Source organism: Camponotus vicinus, unplaced genomic scaffold (genome assembly GCF_025532165.1).
Source record: "Camponotus vicinus isolate PSW18456_S1 unplaced genomic scaffold, iyCamVici1.0 SCAF_11, whole genome shotgun sequence".
Lineage (NCBI taxonomy): Eukaryota > Metazoa > Arthropoda > Insecta > Hymenoptera > Formicidae > Camponotus > Camponotus vicinus.
Window position 1 is genome coordinate 14112236 of NW_028141947.1, and position 23434 is coordinate 14135669.

Below are 23434 nucleotides of genomic sequence, written 5' to 3' on the forward strand. Positions count from 1 at the left end.
TCCTCCCTATTCTTCCTTACGCATCTCGCTCTCTCTCTCTCTCTCTCTTCGTAAAAAACTCTTTATTTATGCACTCCTCTTATTAAGTATCCTCGCGAGGAATGGTCATCATTGCGATTGCGCAACTTGGTTCAAAGCGCGCTTCCTATCAAGGCGTTTCTCTCTGAAAAGGGAAGCAGGGTTGCGGAATATAAAGCATCGCGAGAGAGAGAGAGAGAGAGAGAGAATGAGAGAGGAGGGGAAGGGAGGGAGGAAAGGAGAGAGAGATGGTATTATACTACCGCGTCAAAGGAACCGGATATAGAGACAGGTCATGGATGGCAAACAGACGCAACGACGACAACAACGGTGGCAACGCAGCAACAGCAGTATCGTCGCGTTGGTATTCAGCTTTCCTACGGCGGTTTTGGTTCGGCGGTGTGCTTTCCCGCGCTGCTGATTGTGAACTTGGTTTACCGAGGTATCCCGCTTGCAGGAGACGAACCTGGCTCCTCGCAACTGCAGTTTGCCGCCACCGCCGTCAATTTGCGATCCATAATCTAAACTACCGCCTTCTCCGTTCGTTCCTTTACCCTCGAGCTCTTTCCGTATCGTGTCTAATATAGAGTGCCCTGAGAGCTGCCTGCTCGTTGTCCGCGCGACGGTTTCGATACAATTTCAGGAAATAAATAATTCATACGGATAAGCAAATTTACTGAACGGCATTTCGGACAAAAATCATTTTCGATCGTCGAACCTGACTCGAGCGAGTCGTTTTTAAAATTTAATATTTCTCTTAAACGATACATTAACGCGATAAACATTGATTACGGTATTTATTTTATCCGAGCTCGAATGTAGTAGTGCAGGTATCGTTAAAGTTCGCGTTTGATATATTTTCAGCGAGGGGTAATCGGAGGCTACAGGTTGTTGCGCGAGTTAAACAAGTTTGCAAACAAACTCGAGCGTTTCGCACAATTGTATAGTATGACTGTTATTACAGTCGACGTAGTCTGAAAATTTATAACCGACGAAAAGTCGACAGGTAGCGACGGAGACGCACAAATTCGAAATGCATCGCGACCACTTTCAGCTCAAGTTTCTTCGCGGTGTAATGCGTAATAAATTCTCGCGTTACGGCGAACGCGGTTATAAAGCACACCTACACACGTACACCGTCTCGCGCGTTATAGTAACCCATTCAGATCGGAATCTTCCTTGGATGAGCGGGTACATTCCGGGAGCACCGGAATGATGCAGGTGTTCCCGCGAGAGCGGGCCAGCAGAAAAGGAATGAGACAGAGAGAGAAAGACAAAGAGAGAGAGAGAGAGAGGGAGCACAGAAACGATCGTAAATCATTTTTGCGAATCCCATGTGTGAGGTAAGGTTGGAAAGCATCTGAGACGGGATCTAGGCGAATAGCGGGAAAGGGTTGAGATGAGAGGACTGAAGTGCACGGAAAGAGAGGGGGGGGGGGAAGCTGGGAGAAGGGCGAGCGAGCTGAGAGGAGGGACAATAACTTCGCAACATCTCGTGGATGAAAGCAGCGTTTATTACCTCCTGGAACAAACAGAACTGCCGTTGCGCACCCCCCGCTGCAATGGCTCGCGGGTAGCGTTTAATAAAATTAATTCCATCTCTCCCTCCTCTTCCCTCGCAGCGATCGCGTTTTACTCGAGACGTAGCACGCTTTATTTCACGACGATCCTTCTTTTTTTCACGGCGATTCTTTATTAGCTGCGCGCGGTATTACTATTTGCCCCGCGACACCTCCGTTATTTCATGGTTTACGTTATTATGCCCGTAGGCGGCGTTTTACATGCGCGAGCTAGCTTCTTTGGTTTACGGTGTTGTCGTAAACGTCGTACTTTCTGGTCGCGTTGAAATATGAAAAATCATGGTTGCTCGTATGGCGAGTGATATTAGTTATTTTATGCGACGCGAATGGAGCGGTGGAAGTTGATAATGATAAAAGGATATACGAATATATATAACGGTAAAGAGGATAGCTATTGGAAATACGTACGTTGTAACACGCACATACATTACACCAAGAAATAGTCTTTACGAAAGATTTTTTTATTTATTTTTATCAATACAAAGTACATTCGGTTTAATTCTGATTGAGAAAATTTCTATAAACATCTGACAAAGGTGATGTACGATATTGATTATCTAATTTTTTTGTGGTTTGTGGCCTAATAACGAGTTGCAAATTACCAGTAATAATATTACTACCCTTACTAATTACCGTTATTTCTCTTTGTTACAGGTAAGCTTTTTCACATTTACAACCATCATAAACAGTATCCACTGCTAAGTAAGTAAGAAGACATTTAAATATAATAAACGATGAAAACCGCAAGGTATAATTTGGGAGAAAATTAAAGTTTCGAAACAAATGGTTTTATATATATAAAGAGAGAAAGGTCTCTCTCTGAAAATTGCGAAACGTTTTTGATTTTACATTTACGCGGAGCTCGTTTAGACACTGGAGGGCTCGCATTTAAGGAATTTGCGTTACAGTATATCTTAGCGAGGACAAATAATTTCCGCCATAAATTTCGCGGTAAATATGGGTGGGGCTTATCGTAATTCTCGTTAATGTAAATAGCATAAGACGCATTGTTGCATTCAGCATCGGGAATACCGAGCCATTCTTCGGAATTGCAAACGTGGCGGTTCATTACGAGACTAATGTGCAGAAGTTGTCGCTCGTGTCTATAGTGTATATCCAGCTCGCGAATCAGGTACTTTCTGAAAATTAGCTACACGGATCAGCCTAGTCTCTACCTAGGAGTTTAGAAACTCTCGAGCTTCACGTTTCCGTGAAATGACATCGGTGCGACGTAATACTGTCACCTGTTATCACACTTCGCGTACTTTCCATCACATCATGCCAAATGAACGGATATCAGTCAGTCAAATAATGGCACGTGTAACTAACGTGTAACTAACGATGATATACGGAATTTCATTAGGAACTTGTACCATTTCGCGTTATATCCTTATACAGTACGATACGCGGTGATATTTTTGTTTAAAAACACAATTCTGTTCTAATGATGTGTATTTTGCATAGGAATGGAAAAATTTCATACACGAGCGTTGATAGAAATATTAATTCAAAATCATATACGCTGTGTGTTTTACACATATGTTAACTTTTATTCCGTCGAGATGAATTTTTGTTCGAACAAAGCTTTGCCTTTTCCTCGATCGCTTCACACATTGGGCGTTAAACTTCATCCGCGTATTTTGCCACGAATAAGATTCAACGGGCAGACGATATAATATTCGCCAAGGTTCACATCCGCGCCAAGTCTTGTCCTTAATTAGTGATACATGACGGGCTCGCTCGTCTCATTTTACGTTCCCCTAGCTAAAGCTCGCGCTTTAGACGGTCGTGGAAACTTGGCCTCTCTATGTGGGTCTCGGTTAATCTTGAAGGGATAGAGCGTTGAAAGAGAGAGAGAGAGAGACAGAGTTTCGCTCGCAGATAGGTGGACGCTAATTATCAAGGTCTCTCTCTTCCTCTCTCTATTCGGTAAAGCCGGTAAAGTTGGCCAGGGAGAACCGATTACGTCACTACAGGAGTATATAAGTAACGATGGCCGTTATTGTACCATCGCTCTCATTAACGTTCGCCGATGGCGCGAGCCCATTCGGGAGGACTTTCATCGAAGCGAGTTAGTCCTCAATAGCGCGAATAAATATCGCCGAGAAAGTGCTCTTGGCTGCCGGCTCTTTCAAGTTCCGTATTTTAAATGAAGAACGAAGAAAGAGAAGGGGCGAGGGAAGGGGAATTATCGTGACCCGCGAATAACCAACTCGTCCGCGGGAGCCTGGAAATGCGTGCGCGTCTGCCTGGGAGAAGTAAGTAGATTTGATCGCCTCATATTTAATATTTATATTGTGTATCTCGCGGTGTATAAGGGAAATTCCGTTCTCTCAAAGAAACCTCCGCGGTAGCTCGGGGATAATTGCGTTTGCCGAGTAAATATATTTACTTCGCTCTCGCCCGGGTCCCCGTACTTTCCAATCGCACTGGATCGGAATACGTGAAACAGAATACACTCGAAGAACACTCGGAGAGTATACGCGTGTGTCGTGTGCACTTTGCTACGTATTCGAATTGGAAAGAATCGTAGGCGATGCTTTCTAACAAGAAATCCCGTAAATTGGAGAAGAAAAAGTACACGCGCGTCTATCTGCGCGTGCTTTTAAAGTCTTTATGATCGATACTTTTCGCCTCTCGGTATATTCAAATTGACATTTTATCCGCTAATGCGTTGTTTATCAAACAACTCGATAACACATTCGTTGCAATAATATTGATACTGTTATTATTGCAACTATTGTGTAATAATTATTATTTTATTTATCGTCGATGTAAAGTAGAATAAATGGAATATAGTAATAACATTCTCCTCTAAATTTATATAATCGTGATTATGCCGTAGAATATCAAATCGATCCCGAGTTTGCTATCGCTGTAAATCCGTGTCCATCAATTATAGAGGAAATGTAAATATACTATAAAATGAAGATCATGTTGCGTGCAAAATTCGAACCGCTATACGCGTATCATAAACCAATAAGCGGCACGTTTTGACGGATTATATCGCACGGTTATATTAAATATTCATCCTCGAGACTAAAAACATACGCAATCGCGTCACACGAGCGTGACTAAAACGCTTTGCAGTTCGCGGAACAAAATATATTTCGGCTCATAAACGGCATTATTAAGTATGCAGTTGCGCAATTTATGCTCGGTAATAACGCGCCTGGAAGCCAACAAGAATTCAAACGCGCGTTCGCGTTTTGCTAGAATCTCCCTCGCGATATTAAGCTTTTTACATGTCAATGTAAACGCTTCATTTCCGATTTTCGTGCTTTAATTTTCGCTCGGCAAGAAATTCCCAAATGATTTATAAAAAGCAACGATCATTTTTTTCGCGCTAAACACGAGCGTCTCTGCGAAATTTCGAGGAAACTTTACGCCATTCCTTATTCGCATTATCGGGATTAACGGAGGCACGAAGCGTGATTGTGTACGTGTACGTGTGTGCATGTGCGCCATCGCGCTACCTTTCCTCGGGGCACGTCGGCTCGCCTGTCGAATTCCGAATTTTCGGCCGTAATGTCGAAACGCAACTGTCGCGATGGGGGAGAGAAGGAAGGGGGTGCAGGAAGCGCGACGGCGAGAAGGCGCGGAGAGATCACCGGCTGTTTAGGATGCAGCTGTGGTTTGCTTCAATCCCATCGGTCCTAGCCGATGCTGCACGCGACGTGTGCTTCGTGTGTAACCCATCTGAAGAGGTAATCGGAGAGAGAGAGAGAGAGAAACGTGCTTATCGAACAGCGTCGCTAATTGATTGGCACGTCTCTGTCCTCGCGAGAGGACTCGAGACGCGTATGCGAGGGAGGGAGCTCATCTTTCCCCTCTCCTCCTTCCTCCTTGTGCCTATACATATTTAACGTATTCCCGGCGACTGTGGTCGGCGGCTTATTATCATTGAAATAAGCTCGCGGATCGTAGCCGTCGCCGTTACTTTCCCGACTCGCGTGACAGTTTCGCCGCGTCGTTCAAGCGTAATAAAGTTCGCTGTCATATTTTTGCCCGCTGACGCTGCGGCTTTCGGACGGATTTCGGACGTTTGCGGTGCCGTTTCGTGTCGACGCGATTCTCTATCTTTTTTCTTTTTTTTAATTCCGTTGCAGCTGTCGGCGCACGAACGTCGGAACATGACTCATTCGCGAGGAATCGCTTCGTTTAGATTTCGCTATTTATGTATAGTTTCCTTCGCGTTTCACGGTTATTAGATATGATTCATTGTGATTTTACAATTAGAGAGATTTTGTTTGTATGATTTTATTTCCGGATATGCGCGAATGCTGTTGCGTTGAGTTTACGTTATACACGGACAAATCGCGAAAACGCGGTCGATTACGATCGCGCAAATTCAAATAATATTCGATTTAATATTATACTTTCGTATTTACTTTTGTATATACACATTCGTGTCGATTCATTTTCGACGCAGAACACGGAAAATGCGATTGTCATTTCCGAATCATCGCGTGAAAGCCAATATTTTGATATATTTAATACACGTAATGCAACGTATTATGCTTCGTTGATCGATGAGTAATTAATAATTACTGTCATACATATTAGCGAGAGAAACTCAAATTTCCGACATTTTATTCAATTCCATTTATTCGCTTTGGACAATTGAAGAAAGTACACGAAAAATAATATAAAATAGAAACGAATACGTCGTTGGAATTAGTGCATTTAAACCTTTTCTCGGTTCAAGGACACGTACCGAGGCGTATTTACTGGAAAAAAACTCGCCGGGCGATTCTTGGAATGTAGGTGATGGGGTGGGGAGGGGGGACGCGAGAGAGCTCGACGAGCCCTACAACACAAACACAGTTGTACTTGCTGCGTCAGAGTTTATCGAGTGCGTGATCTGACGTATGTATTCCGCTTGTTGTACGTGCAGTTAAAACAACCAATTCGCGGTATTAACCGGCAATATTACTTTTCCATCGACGAGAGATTCTGACGTTGAATCGTGATTGTGAAAAATAATACGAGAGACCGACAGTTGGCGGGTTAGTAACTCGCGCATCGTCCTGAAGTTGGCAACAAGAGTCGCAGCGTCATCGAACCTGAACGTGTGTGTTTCTCAGTCGTCGCATAATAATCGTCGCGAATAGTCGAGCGGACTCAACTTATCAAACAATCGTGATTATGTGAACAATCGTCGAGGCTAGTGTCGAGCAAAGTATCGAGCGATCGGCGAGATAGAGTCTCTCGCGAATGATACACGGTGATCGATATTCGGTCGGTACGCGTTCGAATCGCGGTTAACAGATCGCTTCGTCGAGATTTTGTAATGGACGCCATGATGGGAAGCGTGTGAATTTCGCGTCGTTCGTCCTCGCTCGTCGTCGAATGGCGATCGTTTCGTTGTAATTTACATTACAATTACGCGCGAGTGTCACGAATATGAATTTTACTGGGACATTTACGCGTCTGTTCGACATCGTGTTTACGTGAATTTCGGGAGTATCGCCGCGCGCGTAAACGTCGGGAGTGCAGAAATAACGGGCGATTGTTGGATAAAAATGTCGCGGAAAATATCAGTATTCGTATTCGATCGAAGGCACGTTATCGCATGTGAAATGGAGATATCGAGAGATAATATCGCAAGTTCATGTGTTTTTTATAGTGATTATTATCTGAATAAATAAATGTGTATCGAGTGTCGAAAAAAAGTGTCGCAATCATCGAAATTTCAAGCATTGCGACTACTGTTATTCAACGTACTTTGATTAAATTACATGCGTATCATCGTCAACGTGGATCAGTGATTTTCGCTAATCCAAACTTCGCATAGAAAAATGGTCAGGCTATGAGAGGGAAATAACTGGACGACTGGTGAGTCGATATCATTACAATTATAATAAATTAAATTTTACATTTATATTCCATATAATGAATTGACATAGTTGTGCAATAGTAAATCTTTTTTTATGGACATTTTCATAAAAGATATAAAATGTGAAACGAAAGAATTATTTTAAAAATATGCGTTAAAAATTCGTCGATAATATTCAACATTAAATAGCGAGAGAGAGAGAGAGTGAGACGTACTTTTTATACATATTTTTCGACAATTTTTACATTACATTATTTACATAATAACATTATTAATATAGAAATAATTATTGTATGCCGACATATGAAATTTTATATTGTAAAAAAAAATATAGAATTTATATTAACGTTTTTTGCAAAATGCAAATTAAAATATAGAATTATTATTACATAATTAAATGCGTGACATAAATATGGTCAATCGATAATGACGCAATAAACATTAGTCGATTGCCAATATTTCGAGGGACGTTGTAATATACAGACTTTTGAAACTTTTAATATTCTAACGCGAGATGCAAAAAATGTAGAATTCTTTTTTTATATTTTGCTTTAAATATTATATAAAAAATAATAATAATTCTATATAGTGGGAACACATTAATGATCGGGCGTTACAAGACATTGATATAAAATGATCCGCGGTTTTTATCTCTTAATTTAATGTTTCTGTTAAAATTCTGTTTAATAATCTCTCTCGCTGTTTAATGTTAAATATTACCGACGTTTTAATTTTCGCATATGCCAGTTTTTTATAGCTTTTATAAATGCGCCGCGTAATTTAATTTTCGAGTTTATTAGCGATATTGTATATATTTCTCTCTACGCTATCGACTTTGTATAATCTCACAGCTGAATACTCGCTACTCAATGTGAAAGTCTTGAATTCTTTTTATACTCCGACTAATTCGCTTTAATCGCGAAAGAAATTGGAGATGCGTACTTCGCCGACCTCGATTTCGCGTTAAATCCGCGTCGCAACGCTAAACGAAGGCGATGAAAACTGCCTTTCGTATTTCGCGATGTTTCGTGAGAGCGGAGAGCTTTTAATTAGAACTTTATGTACCGCTCAGCTGCCTTAATATTTACCTTTAATCCATTTCGACTGTAACCCAAGAGTAGCCCATGGATTTCGCAATCGCGATTCAAAATGCGTCTTGATCCGACTCGAGTGCCAAGGTCGTCGGAGATAGTTGGATGGAGAAAGAGAGGCGCGTCGTTTTTAATCTATCTCGTCTGCCGCTATAATCATTTCATTTCGTGGGAAATCATGATTTGGCGAAATATCGTGGAGAGTCGAAATCAGAGGAAGCGTGTTCGGTGGAGGCTACCGAACAAAAAGGAAAAAAAAATAAAGGGAGAAGGCAGAGCGACGCGGATAGACGGGCGGAGATCCCGGATTACGAAACGTTTTCATCGCTGACGCGAATTTCCTTCGTTTATCGGAAGCTCGTTAAAGAGGATCAGCGGTAAATCGCATTCGGGCTTGACGGGGGACGACAGAGGCAGGCAGGCAAGCAAGGTAGGCAGGCCAGGACCCGACTGTCGCAGGATTCGCCAAAGAGCACGTCGCCGCACGAAACCGCTAGCGTGGCGCGGGGTTCGCCATATTTTTTTTCTCTTTCCCTTTTTCGCTGGTCTTTAATAAATTACGCTCGAGCACGGAAGTGTACTATATGTCACCCATATTTTCGTGCGAAACACGCTCGGGCAAGGCCGGCACCGCGAAAACAACAACCCGGCGCGACGGGATGTTGCGCCAAATAACGTGCGAGGCTCTAATACGCTTACGTCTCGCAAATTGGATTCTGCGAAATGAAAGAGAATTCGAGCCGTGTCGATCCTTTCGCGTTTTTCAGTATCGGACGCTTCGCTTTCGCGCGAGAGCGCTGTATATTAAGATTCTTTAAAAAGCAGCGTAATTCTTTATTTTTTAAATACATGTATTTTTTTAATGATTCAATTTTTGTATAAATGCGTCCACCGCAGAAGCGCAAGATCGAGTCTAAACTTGATTTTCTAATCGCCTTCAATATTTTAGCCGAATAATTTTTTATGCATTTTATTATATGAATTATAAATTGATTAAATGACGTATCTTTGCTTATCGCGCGCGACTCTCGTCGGGATCGAAAAGAGAAATCCACGGTCGAAAATCGGAGCGCGATGCAAGGCCCGGTGTTTGCCGGGCGATGAGAGTTCGGCCTCAAGTGGCTCGCTCAATATCCGGCCGTATCGTTGGAGGGTGACACATTCTCGTCATCGGCCGAGCGCGGTAAAACGCGAGTTAACGACCGACCGACCTATTCATCCCCTTCATCCGTCGCGCTCGACATCGGCGTGGCTTTATAATGTTCGTTCGCGGCGCGGATAAACGCACCAGTGGCATCGAGCCGAATCACCCCTGTCGACCGAAACTGCCGCGTTGTCATCGTTTACGACCCGGCTCTATGGCTCGGTTCGACGTTAACTCTCACGCCGGAGTTCATCTCGTCGCTTTCACTCCTTTCTTCGCCCGCCGCTCTTTTCTTTCCGCTTCCGCTTCGCGGCGCGGAAAGCGATCCGCGCGAAGCGGAATCGCGCTACATATCTCTCGACGTTGACGAATTATTTAAGCATCGCGCTCCTCTCGTCCTCCTTTCCTCCGACTTAATGGCTTAATCGAAACGTCTCCTTTAATTCTCTCGACGAATTTATTATTCGTATAAAGATATATATATATGTATTTCGTCCGATTTAATATCCGGCTATTAAAAATTAATCGTTTGTGCGACCGAGGCAAAGCGGTAGAAACGGTGGAAGATTATATCGAGCGTGAACATTTCACAGACCGGTTACATCCTACATCTGTTATATGTCCTGTAAACGTGTTCACAAACGCGATGTCGCGCAGATGGATGTCCGTCGCGGATCGATACAATTACACCGTACCGGACTCGCCTGCCTCGCAGTACATATATACGGAGACTAGAGAGGCCCGACTCTCTCTAACGCGGGTCGCCGTTCCTCCATCTCCACCGCCGTCCACCATCTTTCCTCCGCCTCCGGCGGCGCGTTTCAGTTTCCGCTTCGCGGCGCGGAAGACGATCCATCGTCGATCGATCCGTGAATGAGAAACGACGACGACGTCGGCAACGCTGGCGGTGACGGTCGCGATGAAACACACGCGCGATCGAATTGCAAAGCGCGTGCCCTCCTCGTCCCGACCACGTGCCGCCTCGTCCTTTCAGCGCTTCCTCTCTCTCTCTCTCTCTCGAGTCTCCGGCGCGCGGAGTGAAATAAGAAGAACGTTTTACCACTCGGGTCAAATTGCGCCCCCTCACAGTTACGTTTTCTCGTGTATGCGCATTTCGTGTGCGGGGACGACCGAATTGCCCGACATGAAAATGTCACCGCGGCAACGGGGTAGAAACTCGAAGCTTTTGACCCCGGTTGCTCTCTTCCGCGACGTTTTAGGTATGCCGGACAGAGGGGGCGGGCCGTAAAACTTTTAAGTCGCCCGATGAAATTACCGGCGAGTTTCGCGCAGGGGCGTCCCTCGTACCGGGTCTGTTACTCTTCGTGTAATTTAAGAATGCACCCCGTCGCCGGCTCGTCGTCGGGGGCCGCTTCGTCGCACGTACGCGATGTACATTCGTGCCAAACCGCAATTGACACCGTTCGCTCCCTTAACTCGCGTTAAGAGCGCGAGGGTACGTTCACGTCGTATACGTAGCGTTGGACTCTGAAATTACGCAAATTTTTTCCCTCGTCTTATACCTGCCTTAATTTTCAATTGTATGGAATCTGTTATCGCAGAACGGAAGAAGTGGAGCAGAAAATGATAGATAATAATACTTATAGCACGGCTCGTTAGAGAAATAATTATACGTAAATCTAAACGACATCTAATTATTTTTAAACCAACATTTCCATCTCGCGGCTACATCGATTGTTATAATTGACGTCGTGTCTCGTATCTTGGCATATATATTTCGAGACTGCGGTAGCTCGTGCATAATGTACAGATGCGCTCCTACTACCTTGTGTAATTTTTATCATTGCCACATAATTTTCCACATGTATTTCTTCATATTCGCTTTTCAGAGAATAAGGTAGAATCGCTGATATATCGAACGAAAAAAAGGTTTGGCAAAACGCAAAGAGGTGTCGATATCGATGCGCGCAGAAAGCGCCGCGAAGATACGCTCGCGCTTCTCGTTTGTTTATTTTTCACGTTTAATCAAGTAGATTTCTCGGGCCCGTGCCGGAACGCGAAAATTTATGGCACTCGCGCGTCCTGCAGCGGTCGGAAAAAAGAACCTAGCGGGGGAGGGAGAGAGGATGCGAGAAAAAAGAATGGAAAAAAAAAATGATACGAAGGTACTCTCGGTTGCCGCGACCGAAACTCGATAACGGATGCCGCTGCTACCGCTGGCTTCGATCTCTCCGATCGGGCCCTCCTCGTCCTCCTCCCCCTCGGCCCCCACGAAAACAAGCGTATCTGGGTCAATGATTCGCGTTCCACACTCCACTTTCCGACGCCAACCACGTACCCGACGTATTAACGATTTATCTTCGCGCCGCTCGCGCACAACGATAACAATTCATACCGCGATGACGCGAGCCATGTATTCGTTAGCATGCCAACCACCGCACCGGAGTGTATTTCACTGTAAAGAGTGTCGACGACTTTCATCCGCGCGATATGGCGCCGGCGGATTAACATGTTTTTGCCTCGTGCGTTTGTTCGTATTTATCACGGTTATTAATACTCTCTTTCTTGCGCGTTACTATTTTAATCCTCGTAGGTCGCACTATTTTTTTTGCTCCGTCCCTCTGGTCACATATAGGTCGCGATCGCAATTTTAACTGTCTCAAAATGCTTGAAAAAATTTACAGAAATTTATTTTATCCCATCGGGTACAACACAAGTTAGGAAATAAAATTTGAAACATTTTTTTTTATCGATTAAAGTCTGGGATATTTCATTGTTCAAATATCGATAGAGTCAAAATGACCCATGTGCGATCTTTAAAAATTATTAATTACACTAATAATATGTGTATGTTTATATAAACTTATATATTAATTTTTTTTATTTAAGACCGTCTCTGCGTTATCGAAGCTTGTTCTTCTACTGTATAAAGCAACTGCACGTTTAAATTTAACTTTTTTTTACAGTAAAGTTATGGAAGTACTTTTCGCGTGACACCCATCCCACTTTCGGTAGAATGCCTTTTGCATTTCGGTTGCATTAACCGTGCCGGTTGACGCTGCGCATTTGGTCGGTTTATACCGGCGATCGTTATCGACGCGCGCAACGTTGGCCGAATACCGCGGCTCCGACGCTAATCTCGTGACCGAGATCAATCATGACGGATACATCATCGGGCGCTCGAGTTATTTTTATTGTGCGAACGGCCGACGCAAAAACGCAACGGTCATGTCGCATCGAACTAAAAAGACCAAATTCAATTTTCGGTTATTATACGCGAGGCATGTGCGTTTCTTTTTTTTTTTGTTATTTTTATTTATTTATTTTTATATATATATATATACTATTGCACGTCTGTTTTCATTTCGCAAATAAATGCAACAAACGCGATATGCGTCTCTGTGCGAAAATTCCACTGAAAAAATATCTCAGGATTTATATATATATATATTTTTTCTTTTTTTTTAAATTAAATTAATGATATATATCAGAAGGCGATATATATCTGGCCGATACATTGCATCGTTTGCGACAAGAGTCAAATTATTCGATATACGACGAGATCAGATATATATATTCTGGCAGTTATATAGGGAGATTAATCTATTTATGTAAAAATTAATTTACGGTGTTGATAATTTTTAATAAAAACAAGCGCGTCATGTTTTCTGATACGCGCACAGGATGAGGGCGTCCCGATGTGCACCGGTATATCTTTCACAATTATTGTTATCGATATACCGCCGCGTGCGCCGCGGAAAAATATATTTGCTCGCGCTTCGGAATGAGGAGAAAAAACACGCGCAAAGTCGATACGCGCGCTCGCGAAATTAATATTCATGTAATCAAAGTGCAGCGCCGCTAATTGCGTTGCCCTTTGACATCATTTTCGCTTTCGAGCTTCGTTCCCGTCTAAAAGCGAATTTATCGGGGCAAATATGCCTTCCTTCCCGGGCCTCTCCTCCCCCACTCTTTTGATCGTAGACTGATAATTAAAATGGTTTTTTCTGCAAATCCACGGGGAGACGCCTTTGCCGTCCATGCATTCTAACTGATGAATCTCGCTGCAATGCTACCGCGGAAATAGTTGGCCCAGATTCAACTCGGACTTGGTCCGCTCGACTCGCTGGATTATTAATTTTTCTTTAGACGGACTGAAAGGATTCATGGCTCTTCATCTCGCTCTCTCTCCGATCCCTTCTCTCTTTTCTTTCTCCCTCGAGTGCTTTCATCCTTTCTATGTTCACTGTCCGTTTGTTTGGCGATGTCTACTTAATTTTCCCAAATGCTTGTGGAGAAAAGGCATCGTGTACAGGCGGAGAGGAAAAGAGAAAAGAGAATTTGCAAGATATTGCGCATCGAAAATTTCAATTTTTAGAGGTAATAATATTATGTAAACGTCGTATGAGCGAGACGAAAGGTTGGCAGATCTTTTGTCACGACTAAATATTCCATCGTAAATTATTTAGATGCGTTATACTATTTTTTACACAGAATAAGGTTATAGATTTGTTCAACTTTAGTACTTTTTTTTTTAATCATGTGTTTGAATTTTGTATAAATTGGCAGGGCGTTTAATTGTTGATTAGACTATCGATAAAGCTATATTTGAAAGCTCGATATTAATAAACGATATTAAGAAACGAAGATGAAATAAGAAACGGGCACTTGCTATGTTTTTTGCACGTGGAAACGAAACGTCGTCGCCGATAATAACGTCGCTGCACGGCTAATAATTTTTCCGGTATAAAGGAGATTTACGAGCGACTTAAAGTGCGCTGTAAATGTCGATAAGCTTTCTATTGCGACGGCGAGGAATGCCTCGTTGTTTGCCAGTGCTCGTCGTTTCCGCGCCATACTTTTCGGGCAATTATAAAAGTTATGTAATATCTACAAAATATTGCCGTAAATTTTTAAGTGATTTAGTATGTACCATGATTGTATCCACACGTCGTTTGAATTTTATCGCTTCTTCCCTTGTATATATTCTAACTTAAATTCAAAATTATTTTTTTTGGTTTGGCAAACAATCAATAGTCAATGAGTTATTTCTCTTTGCAATTCTTTAATTTTTAATTTTAATATCTCTGAATAATGAAAACTATAATTCCCGTCAACGTTTCATAAAATTCAAAAGTTGTAGATGAATCTGGGCACGCTTAAATATATAATTTCATCCGGAAATAGGATTCGCGAGAATTGCCATTTTTCTTAATTAATAAATGTATCTTTTATATTCCGCTTTAATACGTAAAAGAGGCAGTAAATGTAGGACATTCGCAATCGGTAAAATTTAGCTGGCTTTATCGCATTTTTGACGGAAATGAAGATACCTTAATTAAAGCCGACTCGACTTTCCGAAAGAATAATTTATCGTGCGGGTATAAAAATGTGCATGGGCGGTCGAGTTAGCGGAAAGCTAATAGAGCGCGTAAATTAAGCGTTGTTATTAAACCGCGGCGTGTAAGACAATCGTGACACTTAACCCAATTGCGTCGGCGCACAGAGCGCGGTTTGAACAATTAATGGCAGTTAATTAAGAAGGGACAGCATCCTCCCGCTAGCTTAAACTAGCTAGCTAAGGGGTTAATCGCGGGCTTGTTATAAACAGTTGACTACCGGCGCTTATAATCGCGATTATTCACCGTTTTCCCTGTTGCGCAAGCGGCGTTTATCGATCCGCGACGCCTTCGTGTGTCCACAAATGTGACACACACACATACACTCACATACGCACACGCACACAGTAGGAGCCGATGATTATCGATCGTTCGTAACAAGCCTTAATTATACCGACCGCTATTAGCAATGAATCAGATTGACAGTATTTATTAGACTAGAATAAATATTTTCCAAACACAGCTGATGTTGCAGAATCTCTGGCGAGAATCTTTGAAGGTAACTACCGCGTAACAGATGCTGCGCGATAAATCGTAATCACCTCTCCGCGATGTCATTCGTTGTTTAAGACCGGGATTAATTAACTCACGCGCGGGTTATATATATGTAAAGCTGCATCATCATTAAACGGCGATTCGCGAGTTATTCATAAGCGCGGAGTAAATTCCACGGCTGCGATATCTACGCGTTAATTCCCCTGCATCGTTAATCCGATTCGTTCCCTCTTTTAGCCTAGCTTTTCTTGTTTAGAGCAAACTTAATGTCAACGCGCGGGAAATCGGCCTCTCGAGGCTCCGTACCAATCTCTCCCATTTCTTCTCGCGCGCTTCTCTCTCGGAGACTGAGGGCAATCACGGAAACCGCTACAAAGGACTAATTTGCTTGAGCGTTAATAACATTATCGCGGAAACGAGATGCGCGATAGCGAAGCGCGGTGCGTTGCGTATATATGTATATCAATGCGAATCTCTTTTTCGTTTACCGTGTAAATCAATTATTTTTTATCTTTTTTCGTCATCTTGTAATCCTTCTTTGTTCTTGTCGGTTGTCTTATCCAACGAAATTTCTTCAAGTATATTCCTTCGTAATATGCGTTTCCTCGGCACATCTTTGTTTCTCTCATTATTAAAAACTGGTATTCAAATATTTATTTTCTGTGGCTCATCTCGTGAATATTTTGTACAGATAAATTGAGTTTTTTTTACAAAGTGCATACTTAAACAGAGCTTGTGTGCATAGTGTTTCTTTTGTCGATGTCAAAATATTGCTACAAAAAATCCGCTAATTAATCCGTTTAATTTAATATATCGCGTACTTGTTATATGTCATCATTTTTTTCTTTCAACTGTGCATTAGTTATCTCTAATCATATGTAAATTTGCTCTCGTTACTTCACATAGATTTATTTGCACTGCTGTTATTTCTGGTTCTTTCATTTTTTCTCTTTCCCTCTATTACTACTGTATTTAACGTTATTTACGTTATTGTTATGAAAAGATTTCAATCTTAAAGTGCGATACACGTTCTTCTCTTCTCTACTGTTTAAAAAAATTCGTTTTCTTTCAATCAAAAAAGAAAAGAAAATAATTGCACGGGGTTGAATATACAAGTCTCTTTATGGAAACTTAAGAATTTTCGCGAGGGTTTAAGGAGTTTCTTTACCGCTGCGTTCAGTTGCACTTACCGAAGAAGCAAAGAGCGGAAGGCATCGCCGGCGGGTGCTCCCTTTAACAGCTGATCTCCGCAGACGAGATAACACGTGGAAAGAGTACATTTCAAAGCAGTGCGATATTCTCGGGCCTTTATGCTGCGCACATAGTACCTGATAGTCGCCAAGTGCTTCACCGAAATGCGATAGCGCCGTTGCCGTAACCGCAGTTACGATAACAAATATTATTACATACCGGAGCAAAGGATAAGACCGATCGATATATATATCGTTCATCGCGCTAGTAACATGCTTCGCACACGTCGCTACATATTTTCTTGACACGTTCAACGGCCAAGATGATGTAAATGCGGGAGACATGCATGTAAATATGATATTTTGAATATATCTAGTATCTGAATAAGATGAAATATTTTGGTAACGATGAGTGAAATGGAATTGGACGGATTTCAAATTAATTCGTGTAAGGTACTTTTTTTCGTTTTAATTTATTCTCGTTTAAAATAAGAATCAAAAATATCATTTTCAATATGGAGAGGTGATTTATATTTTTGTCGAAATTTGACGAAAATGAATATTTCGTAATTTTATATGGACGAAAAATAATTATTTTTATATTATCACTTTTTTCTCATTTTTCGGATATTTTAATATTTTATCGAATAATTTTAGAATTCGAATAAAATTATAAATGTTCTTTCGACAGTGTCTCATTTTTATGAGTTAAATATTCATGCTGAAAGAAAGATTAAAATCATACATTTTTAACATATCGCTATTTTTTTCTCAACGATAGGTCGATATAAAAGGCAAACTAAAAAAGACGATGATTATTTATCTCATTCTTCAAAAAGATTCTTTTAATATTATTTAATTGAAGAGAGAAACACTTAATATCGAAGATTGAAAAGTCATTTAAAAAAGTAATTAATCAAGAAATATTTATAAATGAAAAATGTAGCGATAATATTTAAATAAAAGATTCGATTAAATAATAATATAGTCATGTACATATATATATATAGAAATAGAAATTGATTAAATATAACAATACGTATAGAGCTCTAGTATATATTACACAAAGATATGTCTGGTATTGCATTTCTATATAATTAAACGGAGTGAAAATAGTGTGATGCAAATTTGAATCGGTATGCAATCTGCGTGAAATTGCAATCGAGGCACGCTCCTCCTGACGTTGCGGAGGAAGCGAGGTGAATAGCATCGAGCGCTCCTCAATGGCCGTTCCTCGCCCCGATACAATACGACGGTAATTATACGCCGGCAAGTAGTTTCGCGTCATAATCGCCATCGAAATCGGGACATTCTCCGTTGCGCGTTGAATGACAATATGCCGCGCGTCTTTGAAAATATTCGACAACGTCGTGCGAGCTTCCATTATCAGTTGGCCCTTGACGCGCCAATCTAATCGTCCGAACCCTCGAGTAATTGCGATTTTAAATCGACTGTAAAAGCGGGGATATACGTTCGTGCACGGGGTAATTCTGGCGAAATAATTTTCCGCGAAAACAATCGTGCCCTGGTCACGCGCGCGCGCTCAGGAATTTGTTTTCGCGAAACCCAGGGTAAAAGCCCAGGCGGAAAAATTGCCCCCTAAAATTAGCATATTTATCGGGCTATTATCCGGGTGCGCGCTATTATCGCGACGGAGACGGGCGGTGCGCTTTTAGCGGCCCGCCAAAGTTTTCATTGTCAATTTTCGGTCCGCGCGCGACGACCCGATTCTTGGCGCGCGACATCATCGCGCCCGATTATTAATTCGACCGTTCGCGAACTCGATTACAAACTTGGCCGATCTTCCGCGCAAATAGGTCGGAGAGATTTTCCCGAGGATCTCGACTACGATTGCATGCTCTGAGCATTACGCGCTTTCCAAGATGCATCGACCAACGGGCTGATAAATGCGCGGCGAACCGGGTCGCGAGCTCCGTTTATCAGGTATAAGATATTTATTAGATCTTTATCGAACGATCGGAATGTTGGGACGTGTCCAATGATCGTTAGCTTCTCATTATTAGCACGCTGTGATTCGTCGAAATTGTCGCATACAGTCGTCACTAATGCGATCGTTGAGCCGGAAGTTAGTTGATTCGACAATGGATTTGAATATGCGAGTGTGAAATGGCGGAGAAGCTATTAAGAACAATTTATTCGACAATTATGTATTTCAAGAATGTCCTTTCGCAGCGTGAAAGGTGAGTGCGTTACTTGGAAAGTAATAACGGGGAAAAGTATAAGTAATCATGTTTAAATGCACGTATATAAGCGCTTATCGCGCTGTTCATTCGTAGACGATTATCTCGCGCGCGGTTTCGCGAAAATTCGTAATCCTGATTCTAATCTCGCAATATCCTGTTCATATATCTGCGCTATTAATCTAATCGCATCATTCCACGGAGAAGTGAAGTAGGTCAAAGCAATTGTCTAAGTAGCGGAACGTTCGTGCGATTTCTTCCGGTATGAACGCTTGGCGCGGCACCTGACTCGGATTAAAATATATCGCATAAGCTCTGTTTTAATTTGGCAGAAAAATCCAGAATCGATTTTCCTGCCCGACGTAAATTTGCTAGAAGGCTTAATTTATCATCTTTATTCGTCTTTTGATTAATTAACGACGTGGAAATATTTTTCAATCGAGAATTATAAATCTCTGTCTGCAAAAAACGTACTCAATACCTACCTACCTACGCCCTTCTCTCTTCCCGACGACTTCTCGCAAAAATCGCGACGATCAATCTTCATCTTTTCGCCGATTATTAATCCACCGATTCCGCCGCAATATCCGGCGAATTGGGTCGCCGTTCGGTTCTACCCCGCAGCTTTCATTTGCATCTGATATCAAAGGTCATGCACCTACGGAATTTGTTTTCGGGATCGCGATAAAAATACAGGCCACAGGAAGATACACAGCGGCGGAAAATTGCGCAGAGTTAAAGGGTCGAAGTACCGCCACCTCATTCGGTATCACCGTATCCCGCTCGCGTCCATCGCAACGTCTCTCTCCCTGCGCCCATCATGGGCGCTCAAAGCCGGCAGGTCGAACATTTCTGTTGACCCGTTGTTCCACGCCACCGAGGCAATGAAACGAGAAACAATTCGATAGGCTTTCCCCCTCTCGTCTCCTCTCCTCTCCTCTCTTCTCTCTTTCACTCTTCGTTGCATCGGTTCATGACTTCGCGCCGTGTAAAAAAATCATCGTTCGTATCGATGAATCGCGCTTTTTGTCTCTCTGTCTCTCTCGCGCGCGCGCGCGCGAATCCCTCTACGCGAAGTGGAACGGTTTATGAAATGTCCATTATTGATTATTTGTAATCGACGAGGCAACCGAAATTTCGGAGGCGGATGTGCGTTGGTTTGGTATATGCGTGTGTATCGGCATTGCAGTACTACGTGTTCGATATTTCACGTTCGTCGTGTCCAAATGTTCAGATGGAAATTGATCGCTGCGCGTTTATAGCCTCCATTTCAAAATTGTTTAGTATTTATTTGGCTTCTTAATGATGTAAGATATCGAGATGGAACGAGGGAAATGGAAAATTAAATCTCTTACGTAGAATTCTTACGTTTTAAACTTTAACTGTTTTGATTTAAGATTATCGTACACTCGTACTATCGTATAATTATTCTACAAAGTTTGCAGAGTTAATATACTGTAAAATTTAATGATGGAGAGATACCGTAACATCTTCAACGTGTAATTTTCATCTTTTATTTATTCATGAGATCAGATTCAATTGTTTTTTACATGTTTAAATTTTGTAATTTTTTTTATCTCATATTTTCGCGATACCGAGAGTAATTATTTAAATAGGATATTAAACAGTATCATGAAACCTTCGCAAAAATATATCACCGATATTGCGATTGAATATCGATCGAATATTATATGAATATTTAATCTCGCGTGAAATTCTCGAAAAATTACCGGACGGGGAGCCGTTTAACGCAAATGAGGAAACGTCTGGCACTCGAAATGAAGTGCGCCTCATTCATATACGGAAGAGAGTGGGCGGGAAGAATGATCGTATCTTCTTGACAATTGCAGTTCATTGCCGTCACGTAAACAGCTGCCAAGCCGCCGGTACGAAGTCGGGATGGGCTTGCATGTCCACGCAAAATTATCGTAAGAATCGCATGACCGACCGACCGGTCGTGCTGTAAGCAAAGCTCGCGATATACTCAACCAGGGATTCTTATAACGATGTGCAGCTTATTGTATCCCGATACTGTTACGACGGGCAGCTTATTGTATCCCGATACTGTTACGACGGCACTGGGCATCGCGATTGAAGAAGTGGAATCAATATCCGGCTCGGTAATTTTTTATGAACGTGCCATAATTTAATCTACTCTGTCTCAACTCTGACCTTAATATAAACATCTAAAAAATACATTACTTTCGATACTATTATTTCTTTATTTTCTTTAAAAATTAGTACGTGTATAAAATGTCCAATTTCTTATAAAAATAGTCCAAGTAAAATGCAATAAAAGTATTGCTTTTTAAACAATCGTCTTGAAATAACGCGCCATTTATAATTTCGTGCAAGAGATGGATTCAAATAAATTAAATCAATTGAGGAATTAGTAATCCTTTCATACAATATTGACGTTGAATCGTTCTCGAATTGGATCGCGCTTAAATAAAAAAGGAAAATCATACTCGTGCATTATATCTCGAGGAAAAGCTACAACGTATATAACGCAGCGCCGATTCGCTGACTCGGCTCACCTCGTTCTCATCTAACAGGTTAAACGTTCTCTAATTTCTGCCAGTTTGTGTCTCGGTGGAGGCGAGCGCGTTTTGCACCGCGGGAACGAAGTCCCTCCGCAAAACGTGAGCTCGGTTGAAGATTGAATTTTCAGAGGTGGTTATTTACATCTTGAAGAGTTACAGAACTTGAGTAATTCCACTTTGCATAATACAGCGGGAAGAACACAGGCGGTTAATATATCTACGAGGCGCAAAGAGTGGTCGGTGACGAGGGGTGAAGGGGGGGAGAGAGGAAAAAGATAATAAAGCAATGTGGATGAAAGCTCGAAAATCGCGACTGACGTTGCAAAGTCAAAAACCGGAGAGCAGCCGTACCTTAGCTCGTAAGAACGTAAAAAGTTTTAATTGCAACGTTACATTCTCATTTAGAAGTCGGAATGAGCGAAACTCCGTTATCGCGACCGCGCGAAACCAAACGGTATCCATCGTTAAGTACAATATCGCGGGTGATAAGAGGGGCGGGGAAGGGGAGAGGCTCTCTCCGCGATGTGTACGCGCACCGACTAATTGAACGATTATAATTGTATCAATCACCTCTCTGCGCGCGTGTGCGATATGGCATTAATGAAGTTATAATTAATAGCGGCTAAATTGCAAAATGATATTACCGACTACACCGGGCACAAGATCGTAATTAATTGTAATATCGTCAATAATACGCGCGATAGCGTTGCGAACATAAGTTGTATTTACATACGATTGCAGATGCTTTAGTAGTGTATAGGAACGAAACGTTTATCGTTGGAATTAAATTCGACTATCTCCATCTGCGTCGGAGTTTATTATTATCTGTCGATACGCGGAGTCGATCTCTCCCGATGCGAGATCGATAATCGACGCTTCGGGCTCGCCCGGTGATGAACGAGGCGAATCGACGAGGCAAATTTTGCACACGTGCACCCATTAAATATTTCTAATTGAGCTGCTGCGTGTAAGTGAACGCGTCTCCCTTTTTCCGAATGTTGCACGCGTGTAAACGAGCTTAACAAAGCTGGATAGGAGTAACTAATGATAATACCCGCGCAGTTACGTTGTTCCGGCAGATTTATGCCAAAATGAAATAAAAAGCTGCGGCGAATTATTTCGCGATGTTGTTTTTGCGTACAGCGCGCCTTTTGTCGCGATTCGCGACAATTACAGTATCTCCTTCTGTTGTTGGGAAATTTGCCGGCATTGCGAAACCATTTATATACATAAAGCGATTTAAAATGGAGCTAACGGAACGCAAAATCGTGGCTGCATAAAAGATAAAGAAAATGGCATTTGCGGTGAACTGCGTTTTCATGATTAACGCTAATGTAACGCCTTTATTGTTTAAATAAATACATGTTTTTAATCAAGTATTTTTAATAATGCTTTTAAATTTGCGCAATTTTCCAATCGCTCTACTTCAATTACACCGATTCCAATATGATTGATACGATGCTTATATAGCGTAAATGAAAACATAACAGATATATAAGAGATAAAATTGTCATAAATTTCAACATAAACTAAATGTACCCAACTGATTGCGTTTCGGCTGTACGTACAGAAAGTTATTAAATAGCAAATTACAGTTGCATAAAGTTAAGTGATGTTAGCAAATATTTCGGGTAAATTTTATCTGTAAATCCTGTTGATCAACGAAATTTAGAATCCACAGAACAAATATAATAAAATACGTGTTTCGATTTGTAATTAAAAAATGTTTTTTTTTTCTTGTTTAATTATTATTATTATTAAAATTATTTTCCATATATCTCGTATCTCCCTCTGGACATTTATTAAAAAATTTTGTACCGTTATCTTTCTCTATAACGTAACATTTTTGCATTTTCCATTCATTTCATTTCATTATCTTACTCTCATTTTCTCCCTATCTCTCTTTATACCGCATTTCTCTAAAAGCTCGACGATTTTTATTGTCAGCCATTCGTTCCTCCGGAGATATACGT

General features: G+C 41.7%; 1 protein-coding gene and 1 long non-coding RNA gene across 7 annotated transcripts in view; one reads left to right on the forward strand and one right to left on the reverse strand.

Moving 5' to 3' along the window:
• LOC145961364 (uncharacterized) overlaps positions 1-16889 on the reverse strand; it is an 88612-nt gene extending 71723 nt beyond the window's left edge. Inside the window, exon 1 of the long non-coding RNA XR_014435626.1 lies at positions 16718-16889. This is a non-coding gene — a long non-coding RNA (uncharacterized LOC145961364). The remainder of the gene's footprint in view (positions 1-16717) is intronic.
• Sema1a (semaphorin 1a) overlaps positions 1-23434 on the forward strand; it is a 366157-nt gene that overhangs the window by 98815 nt on the left and 243908 nt on the right. The window lies entirely within an intron of this gene.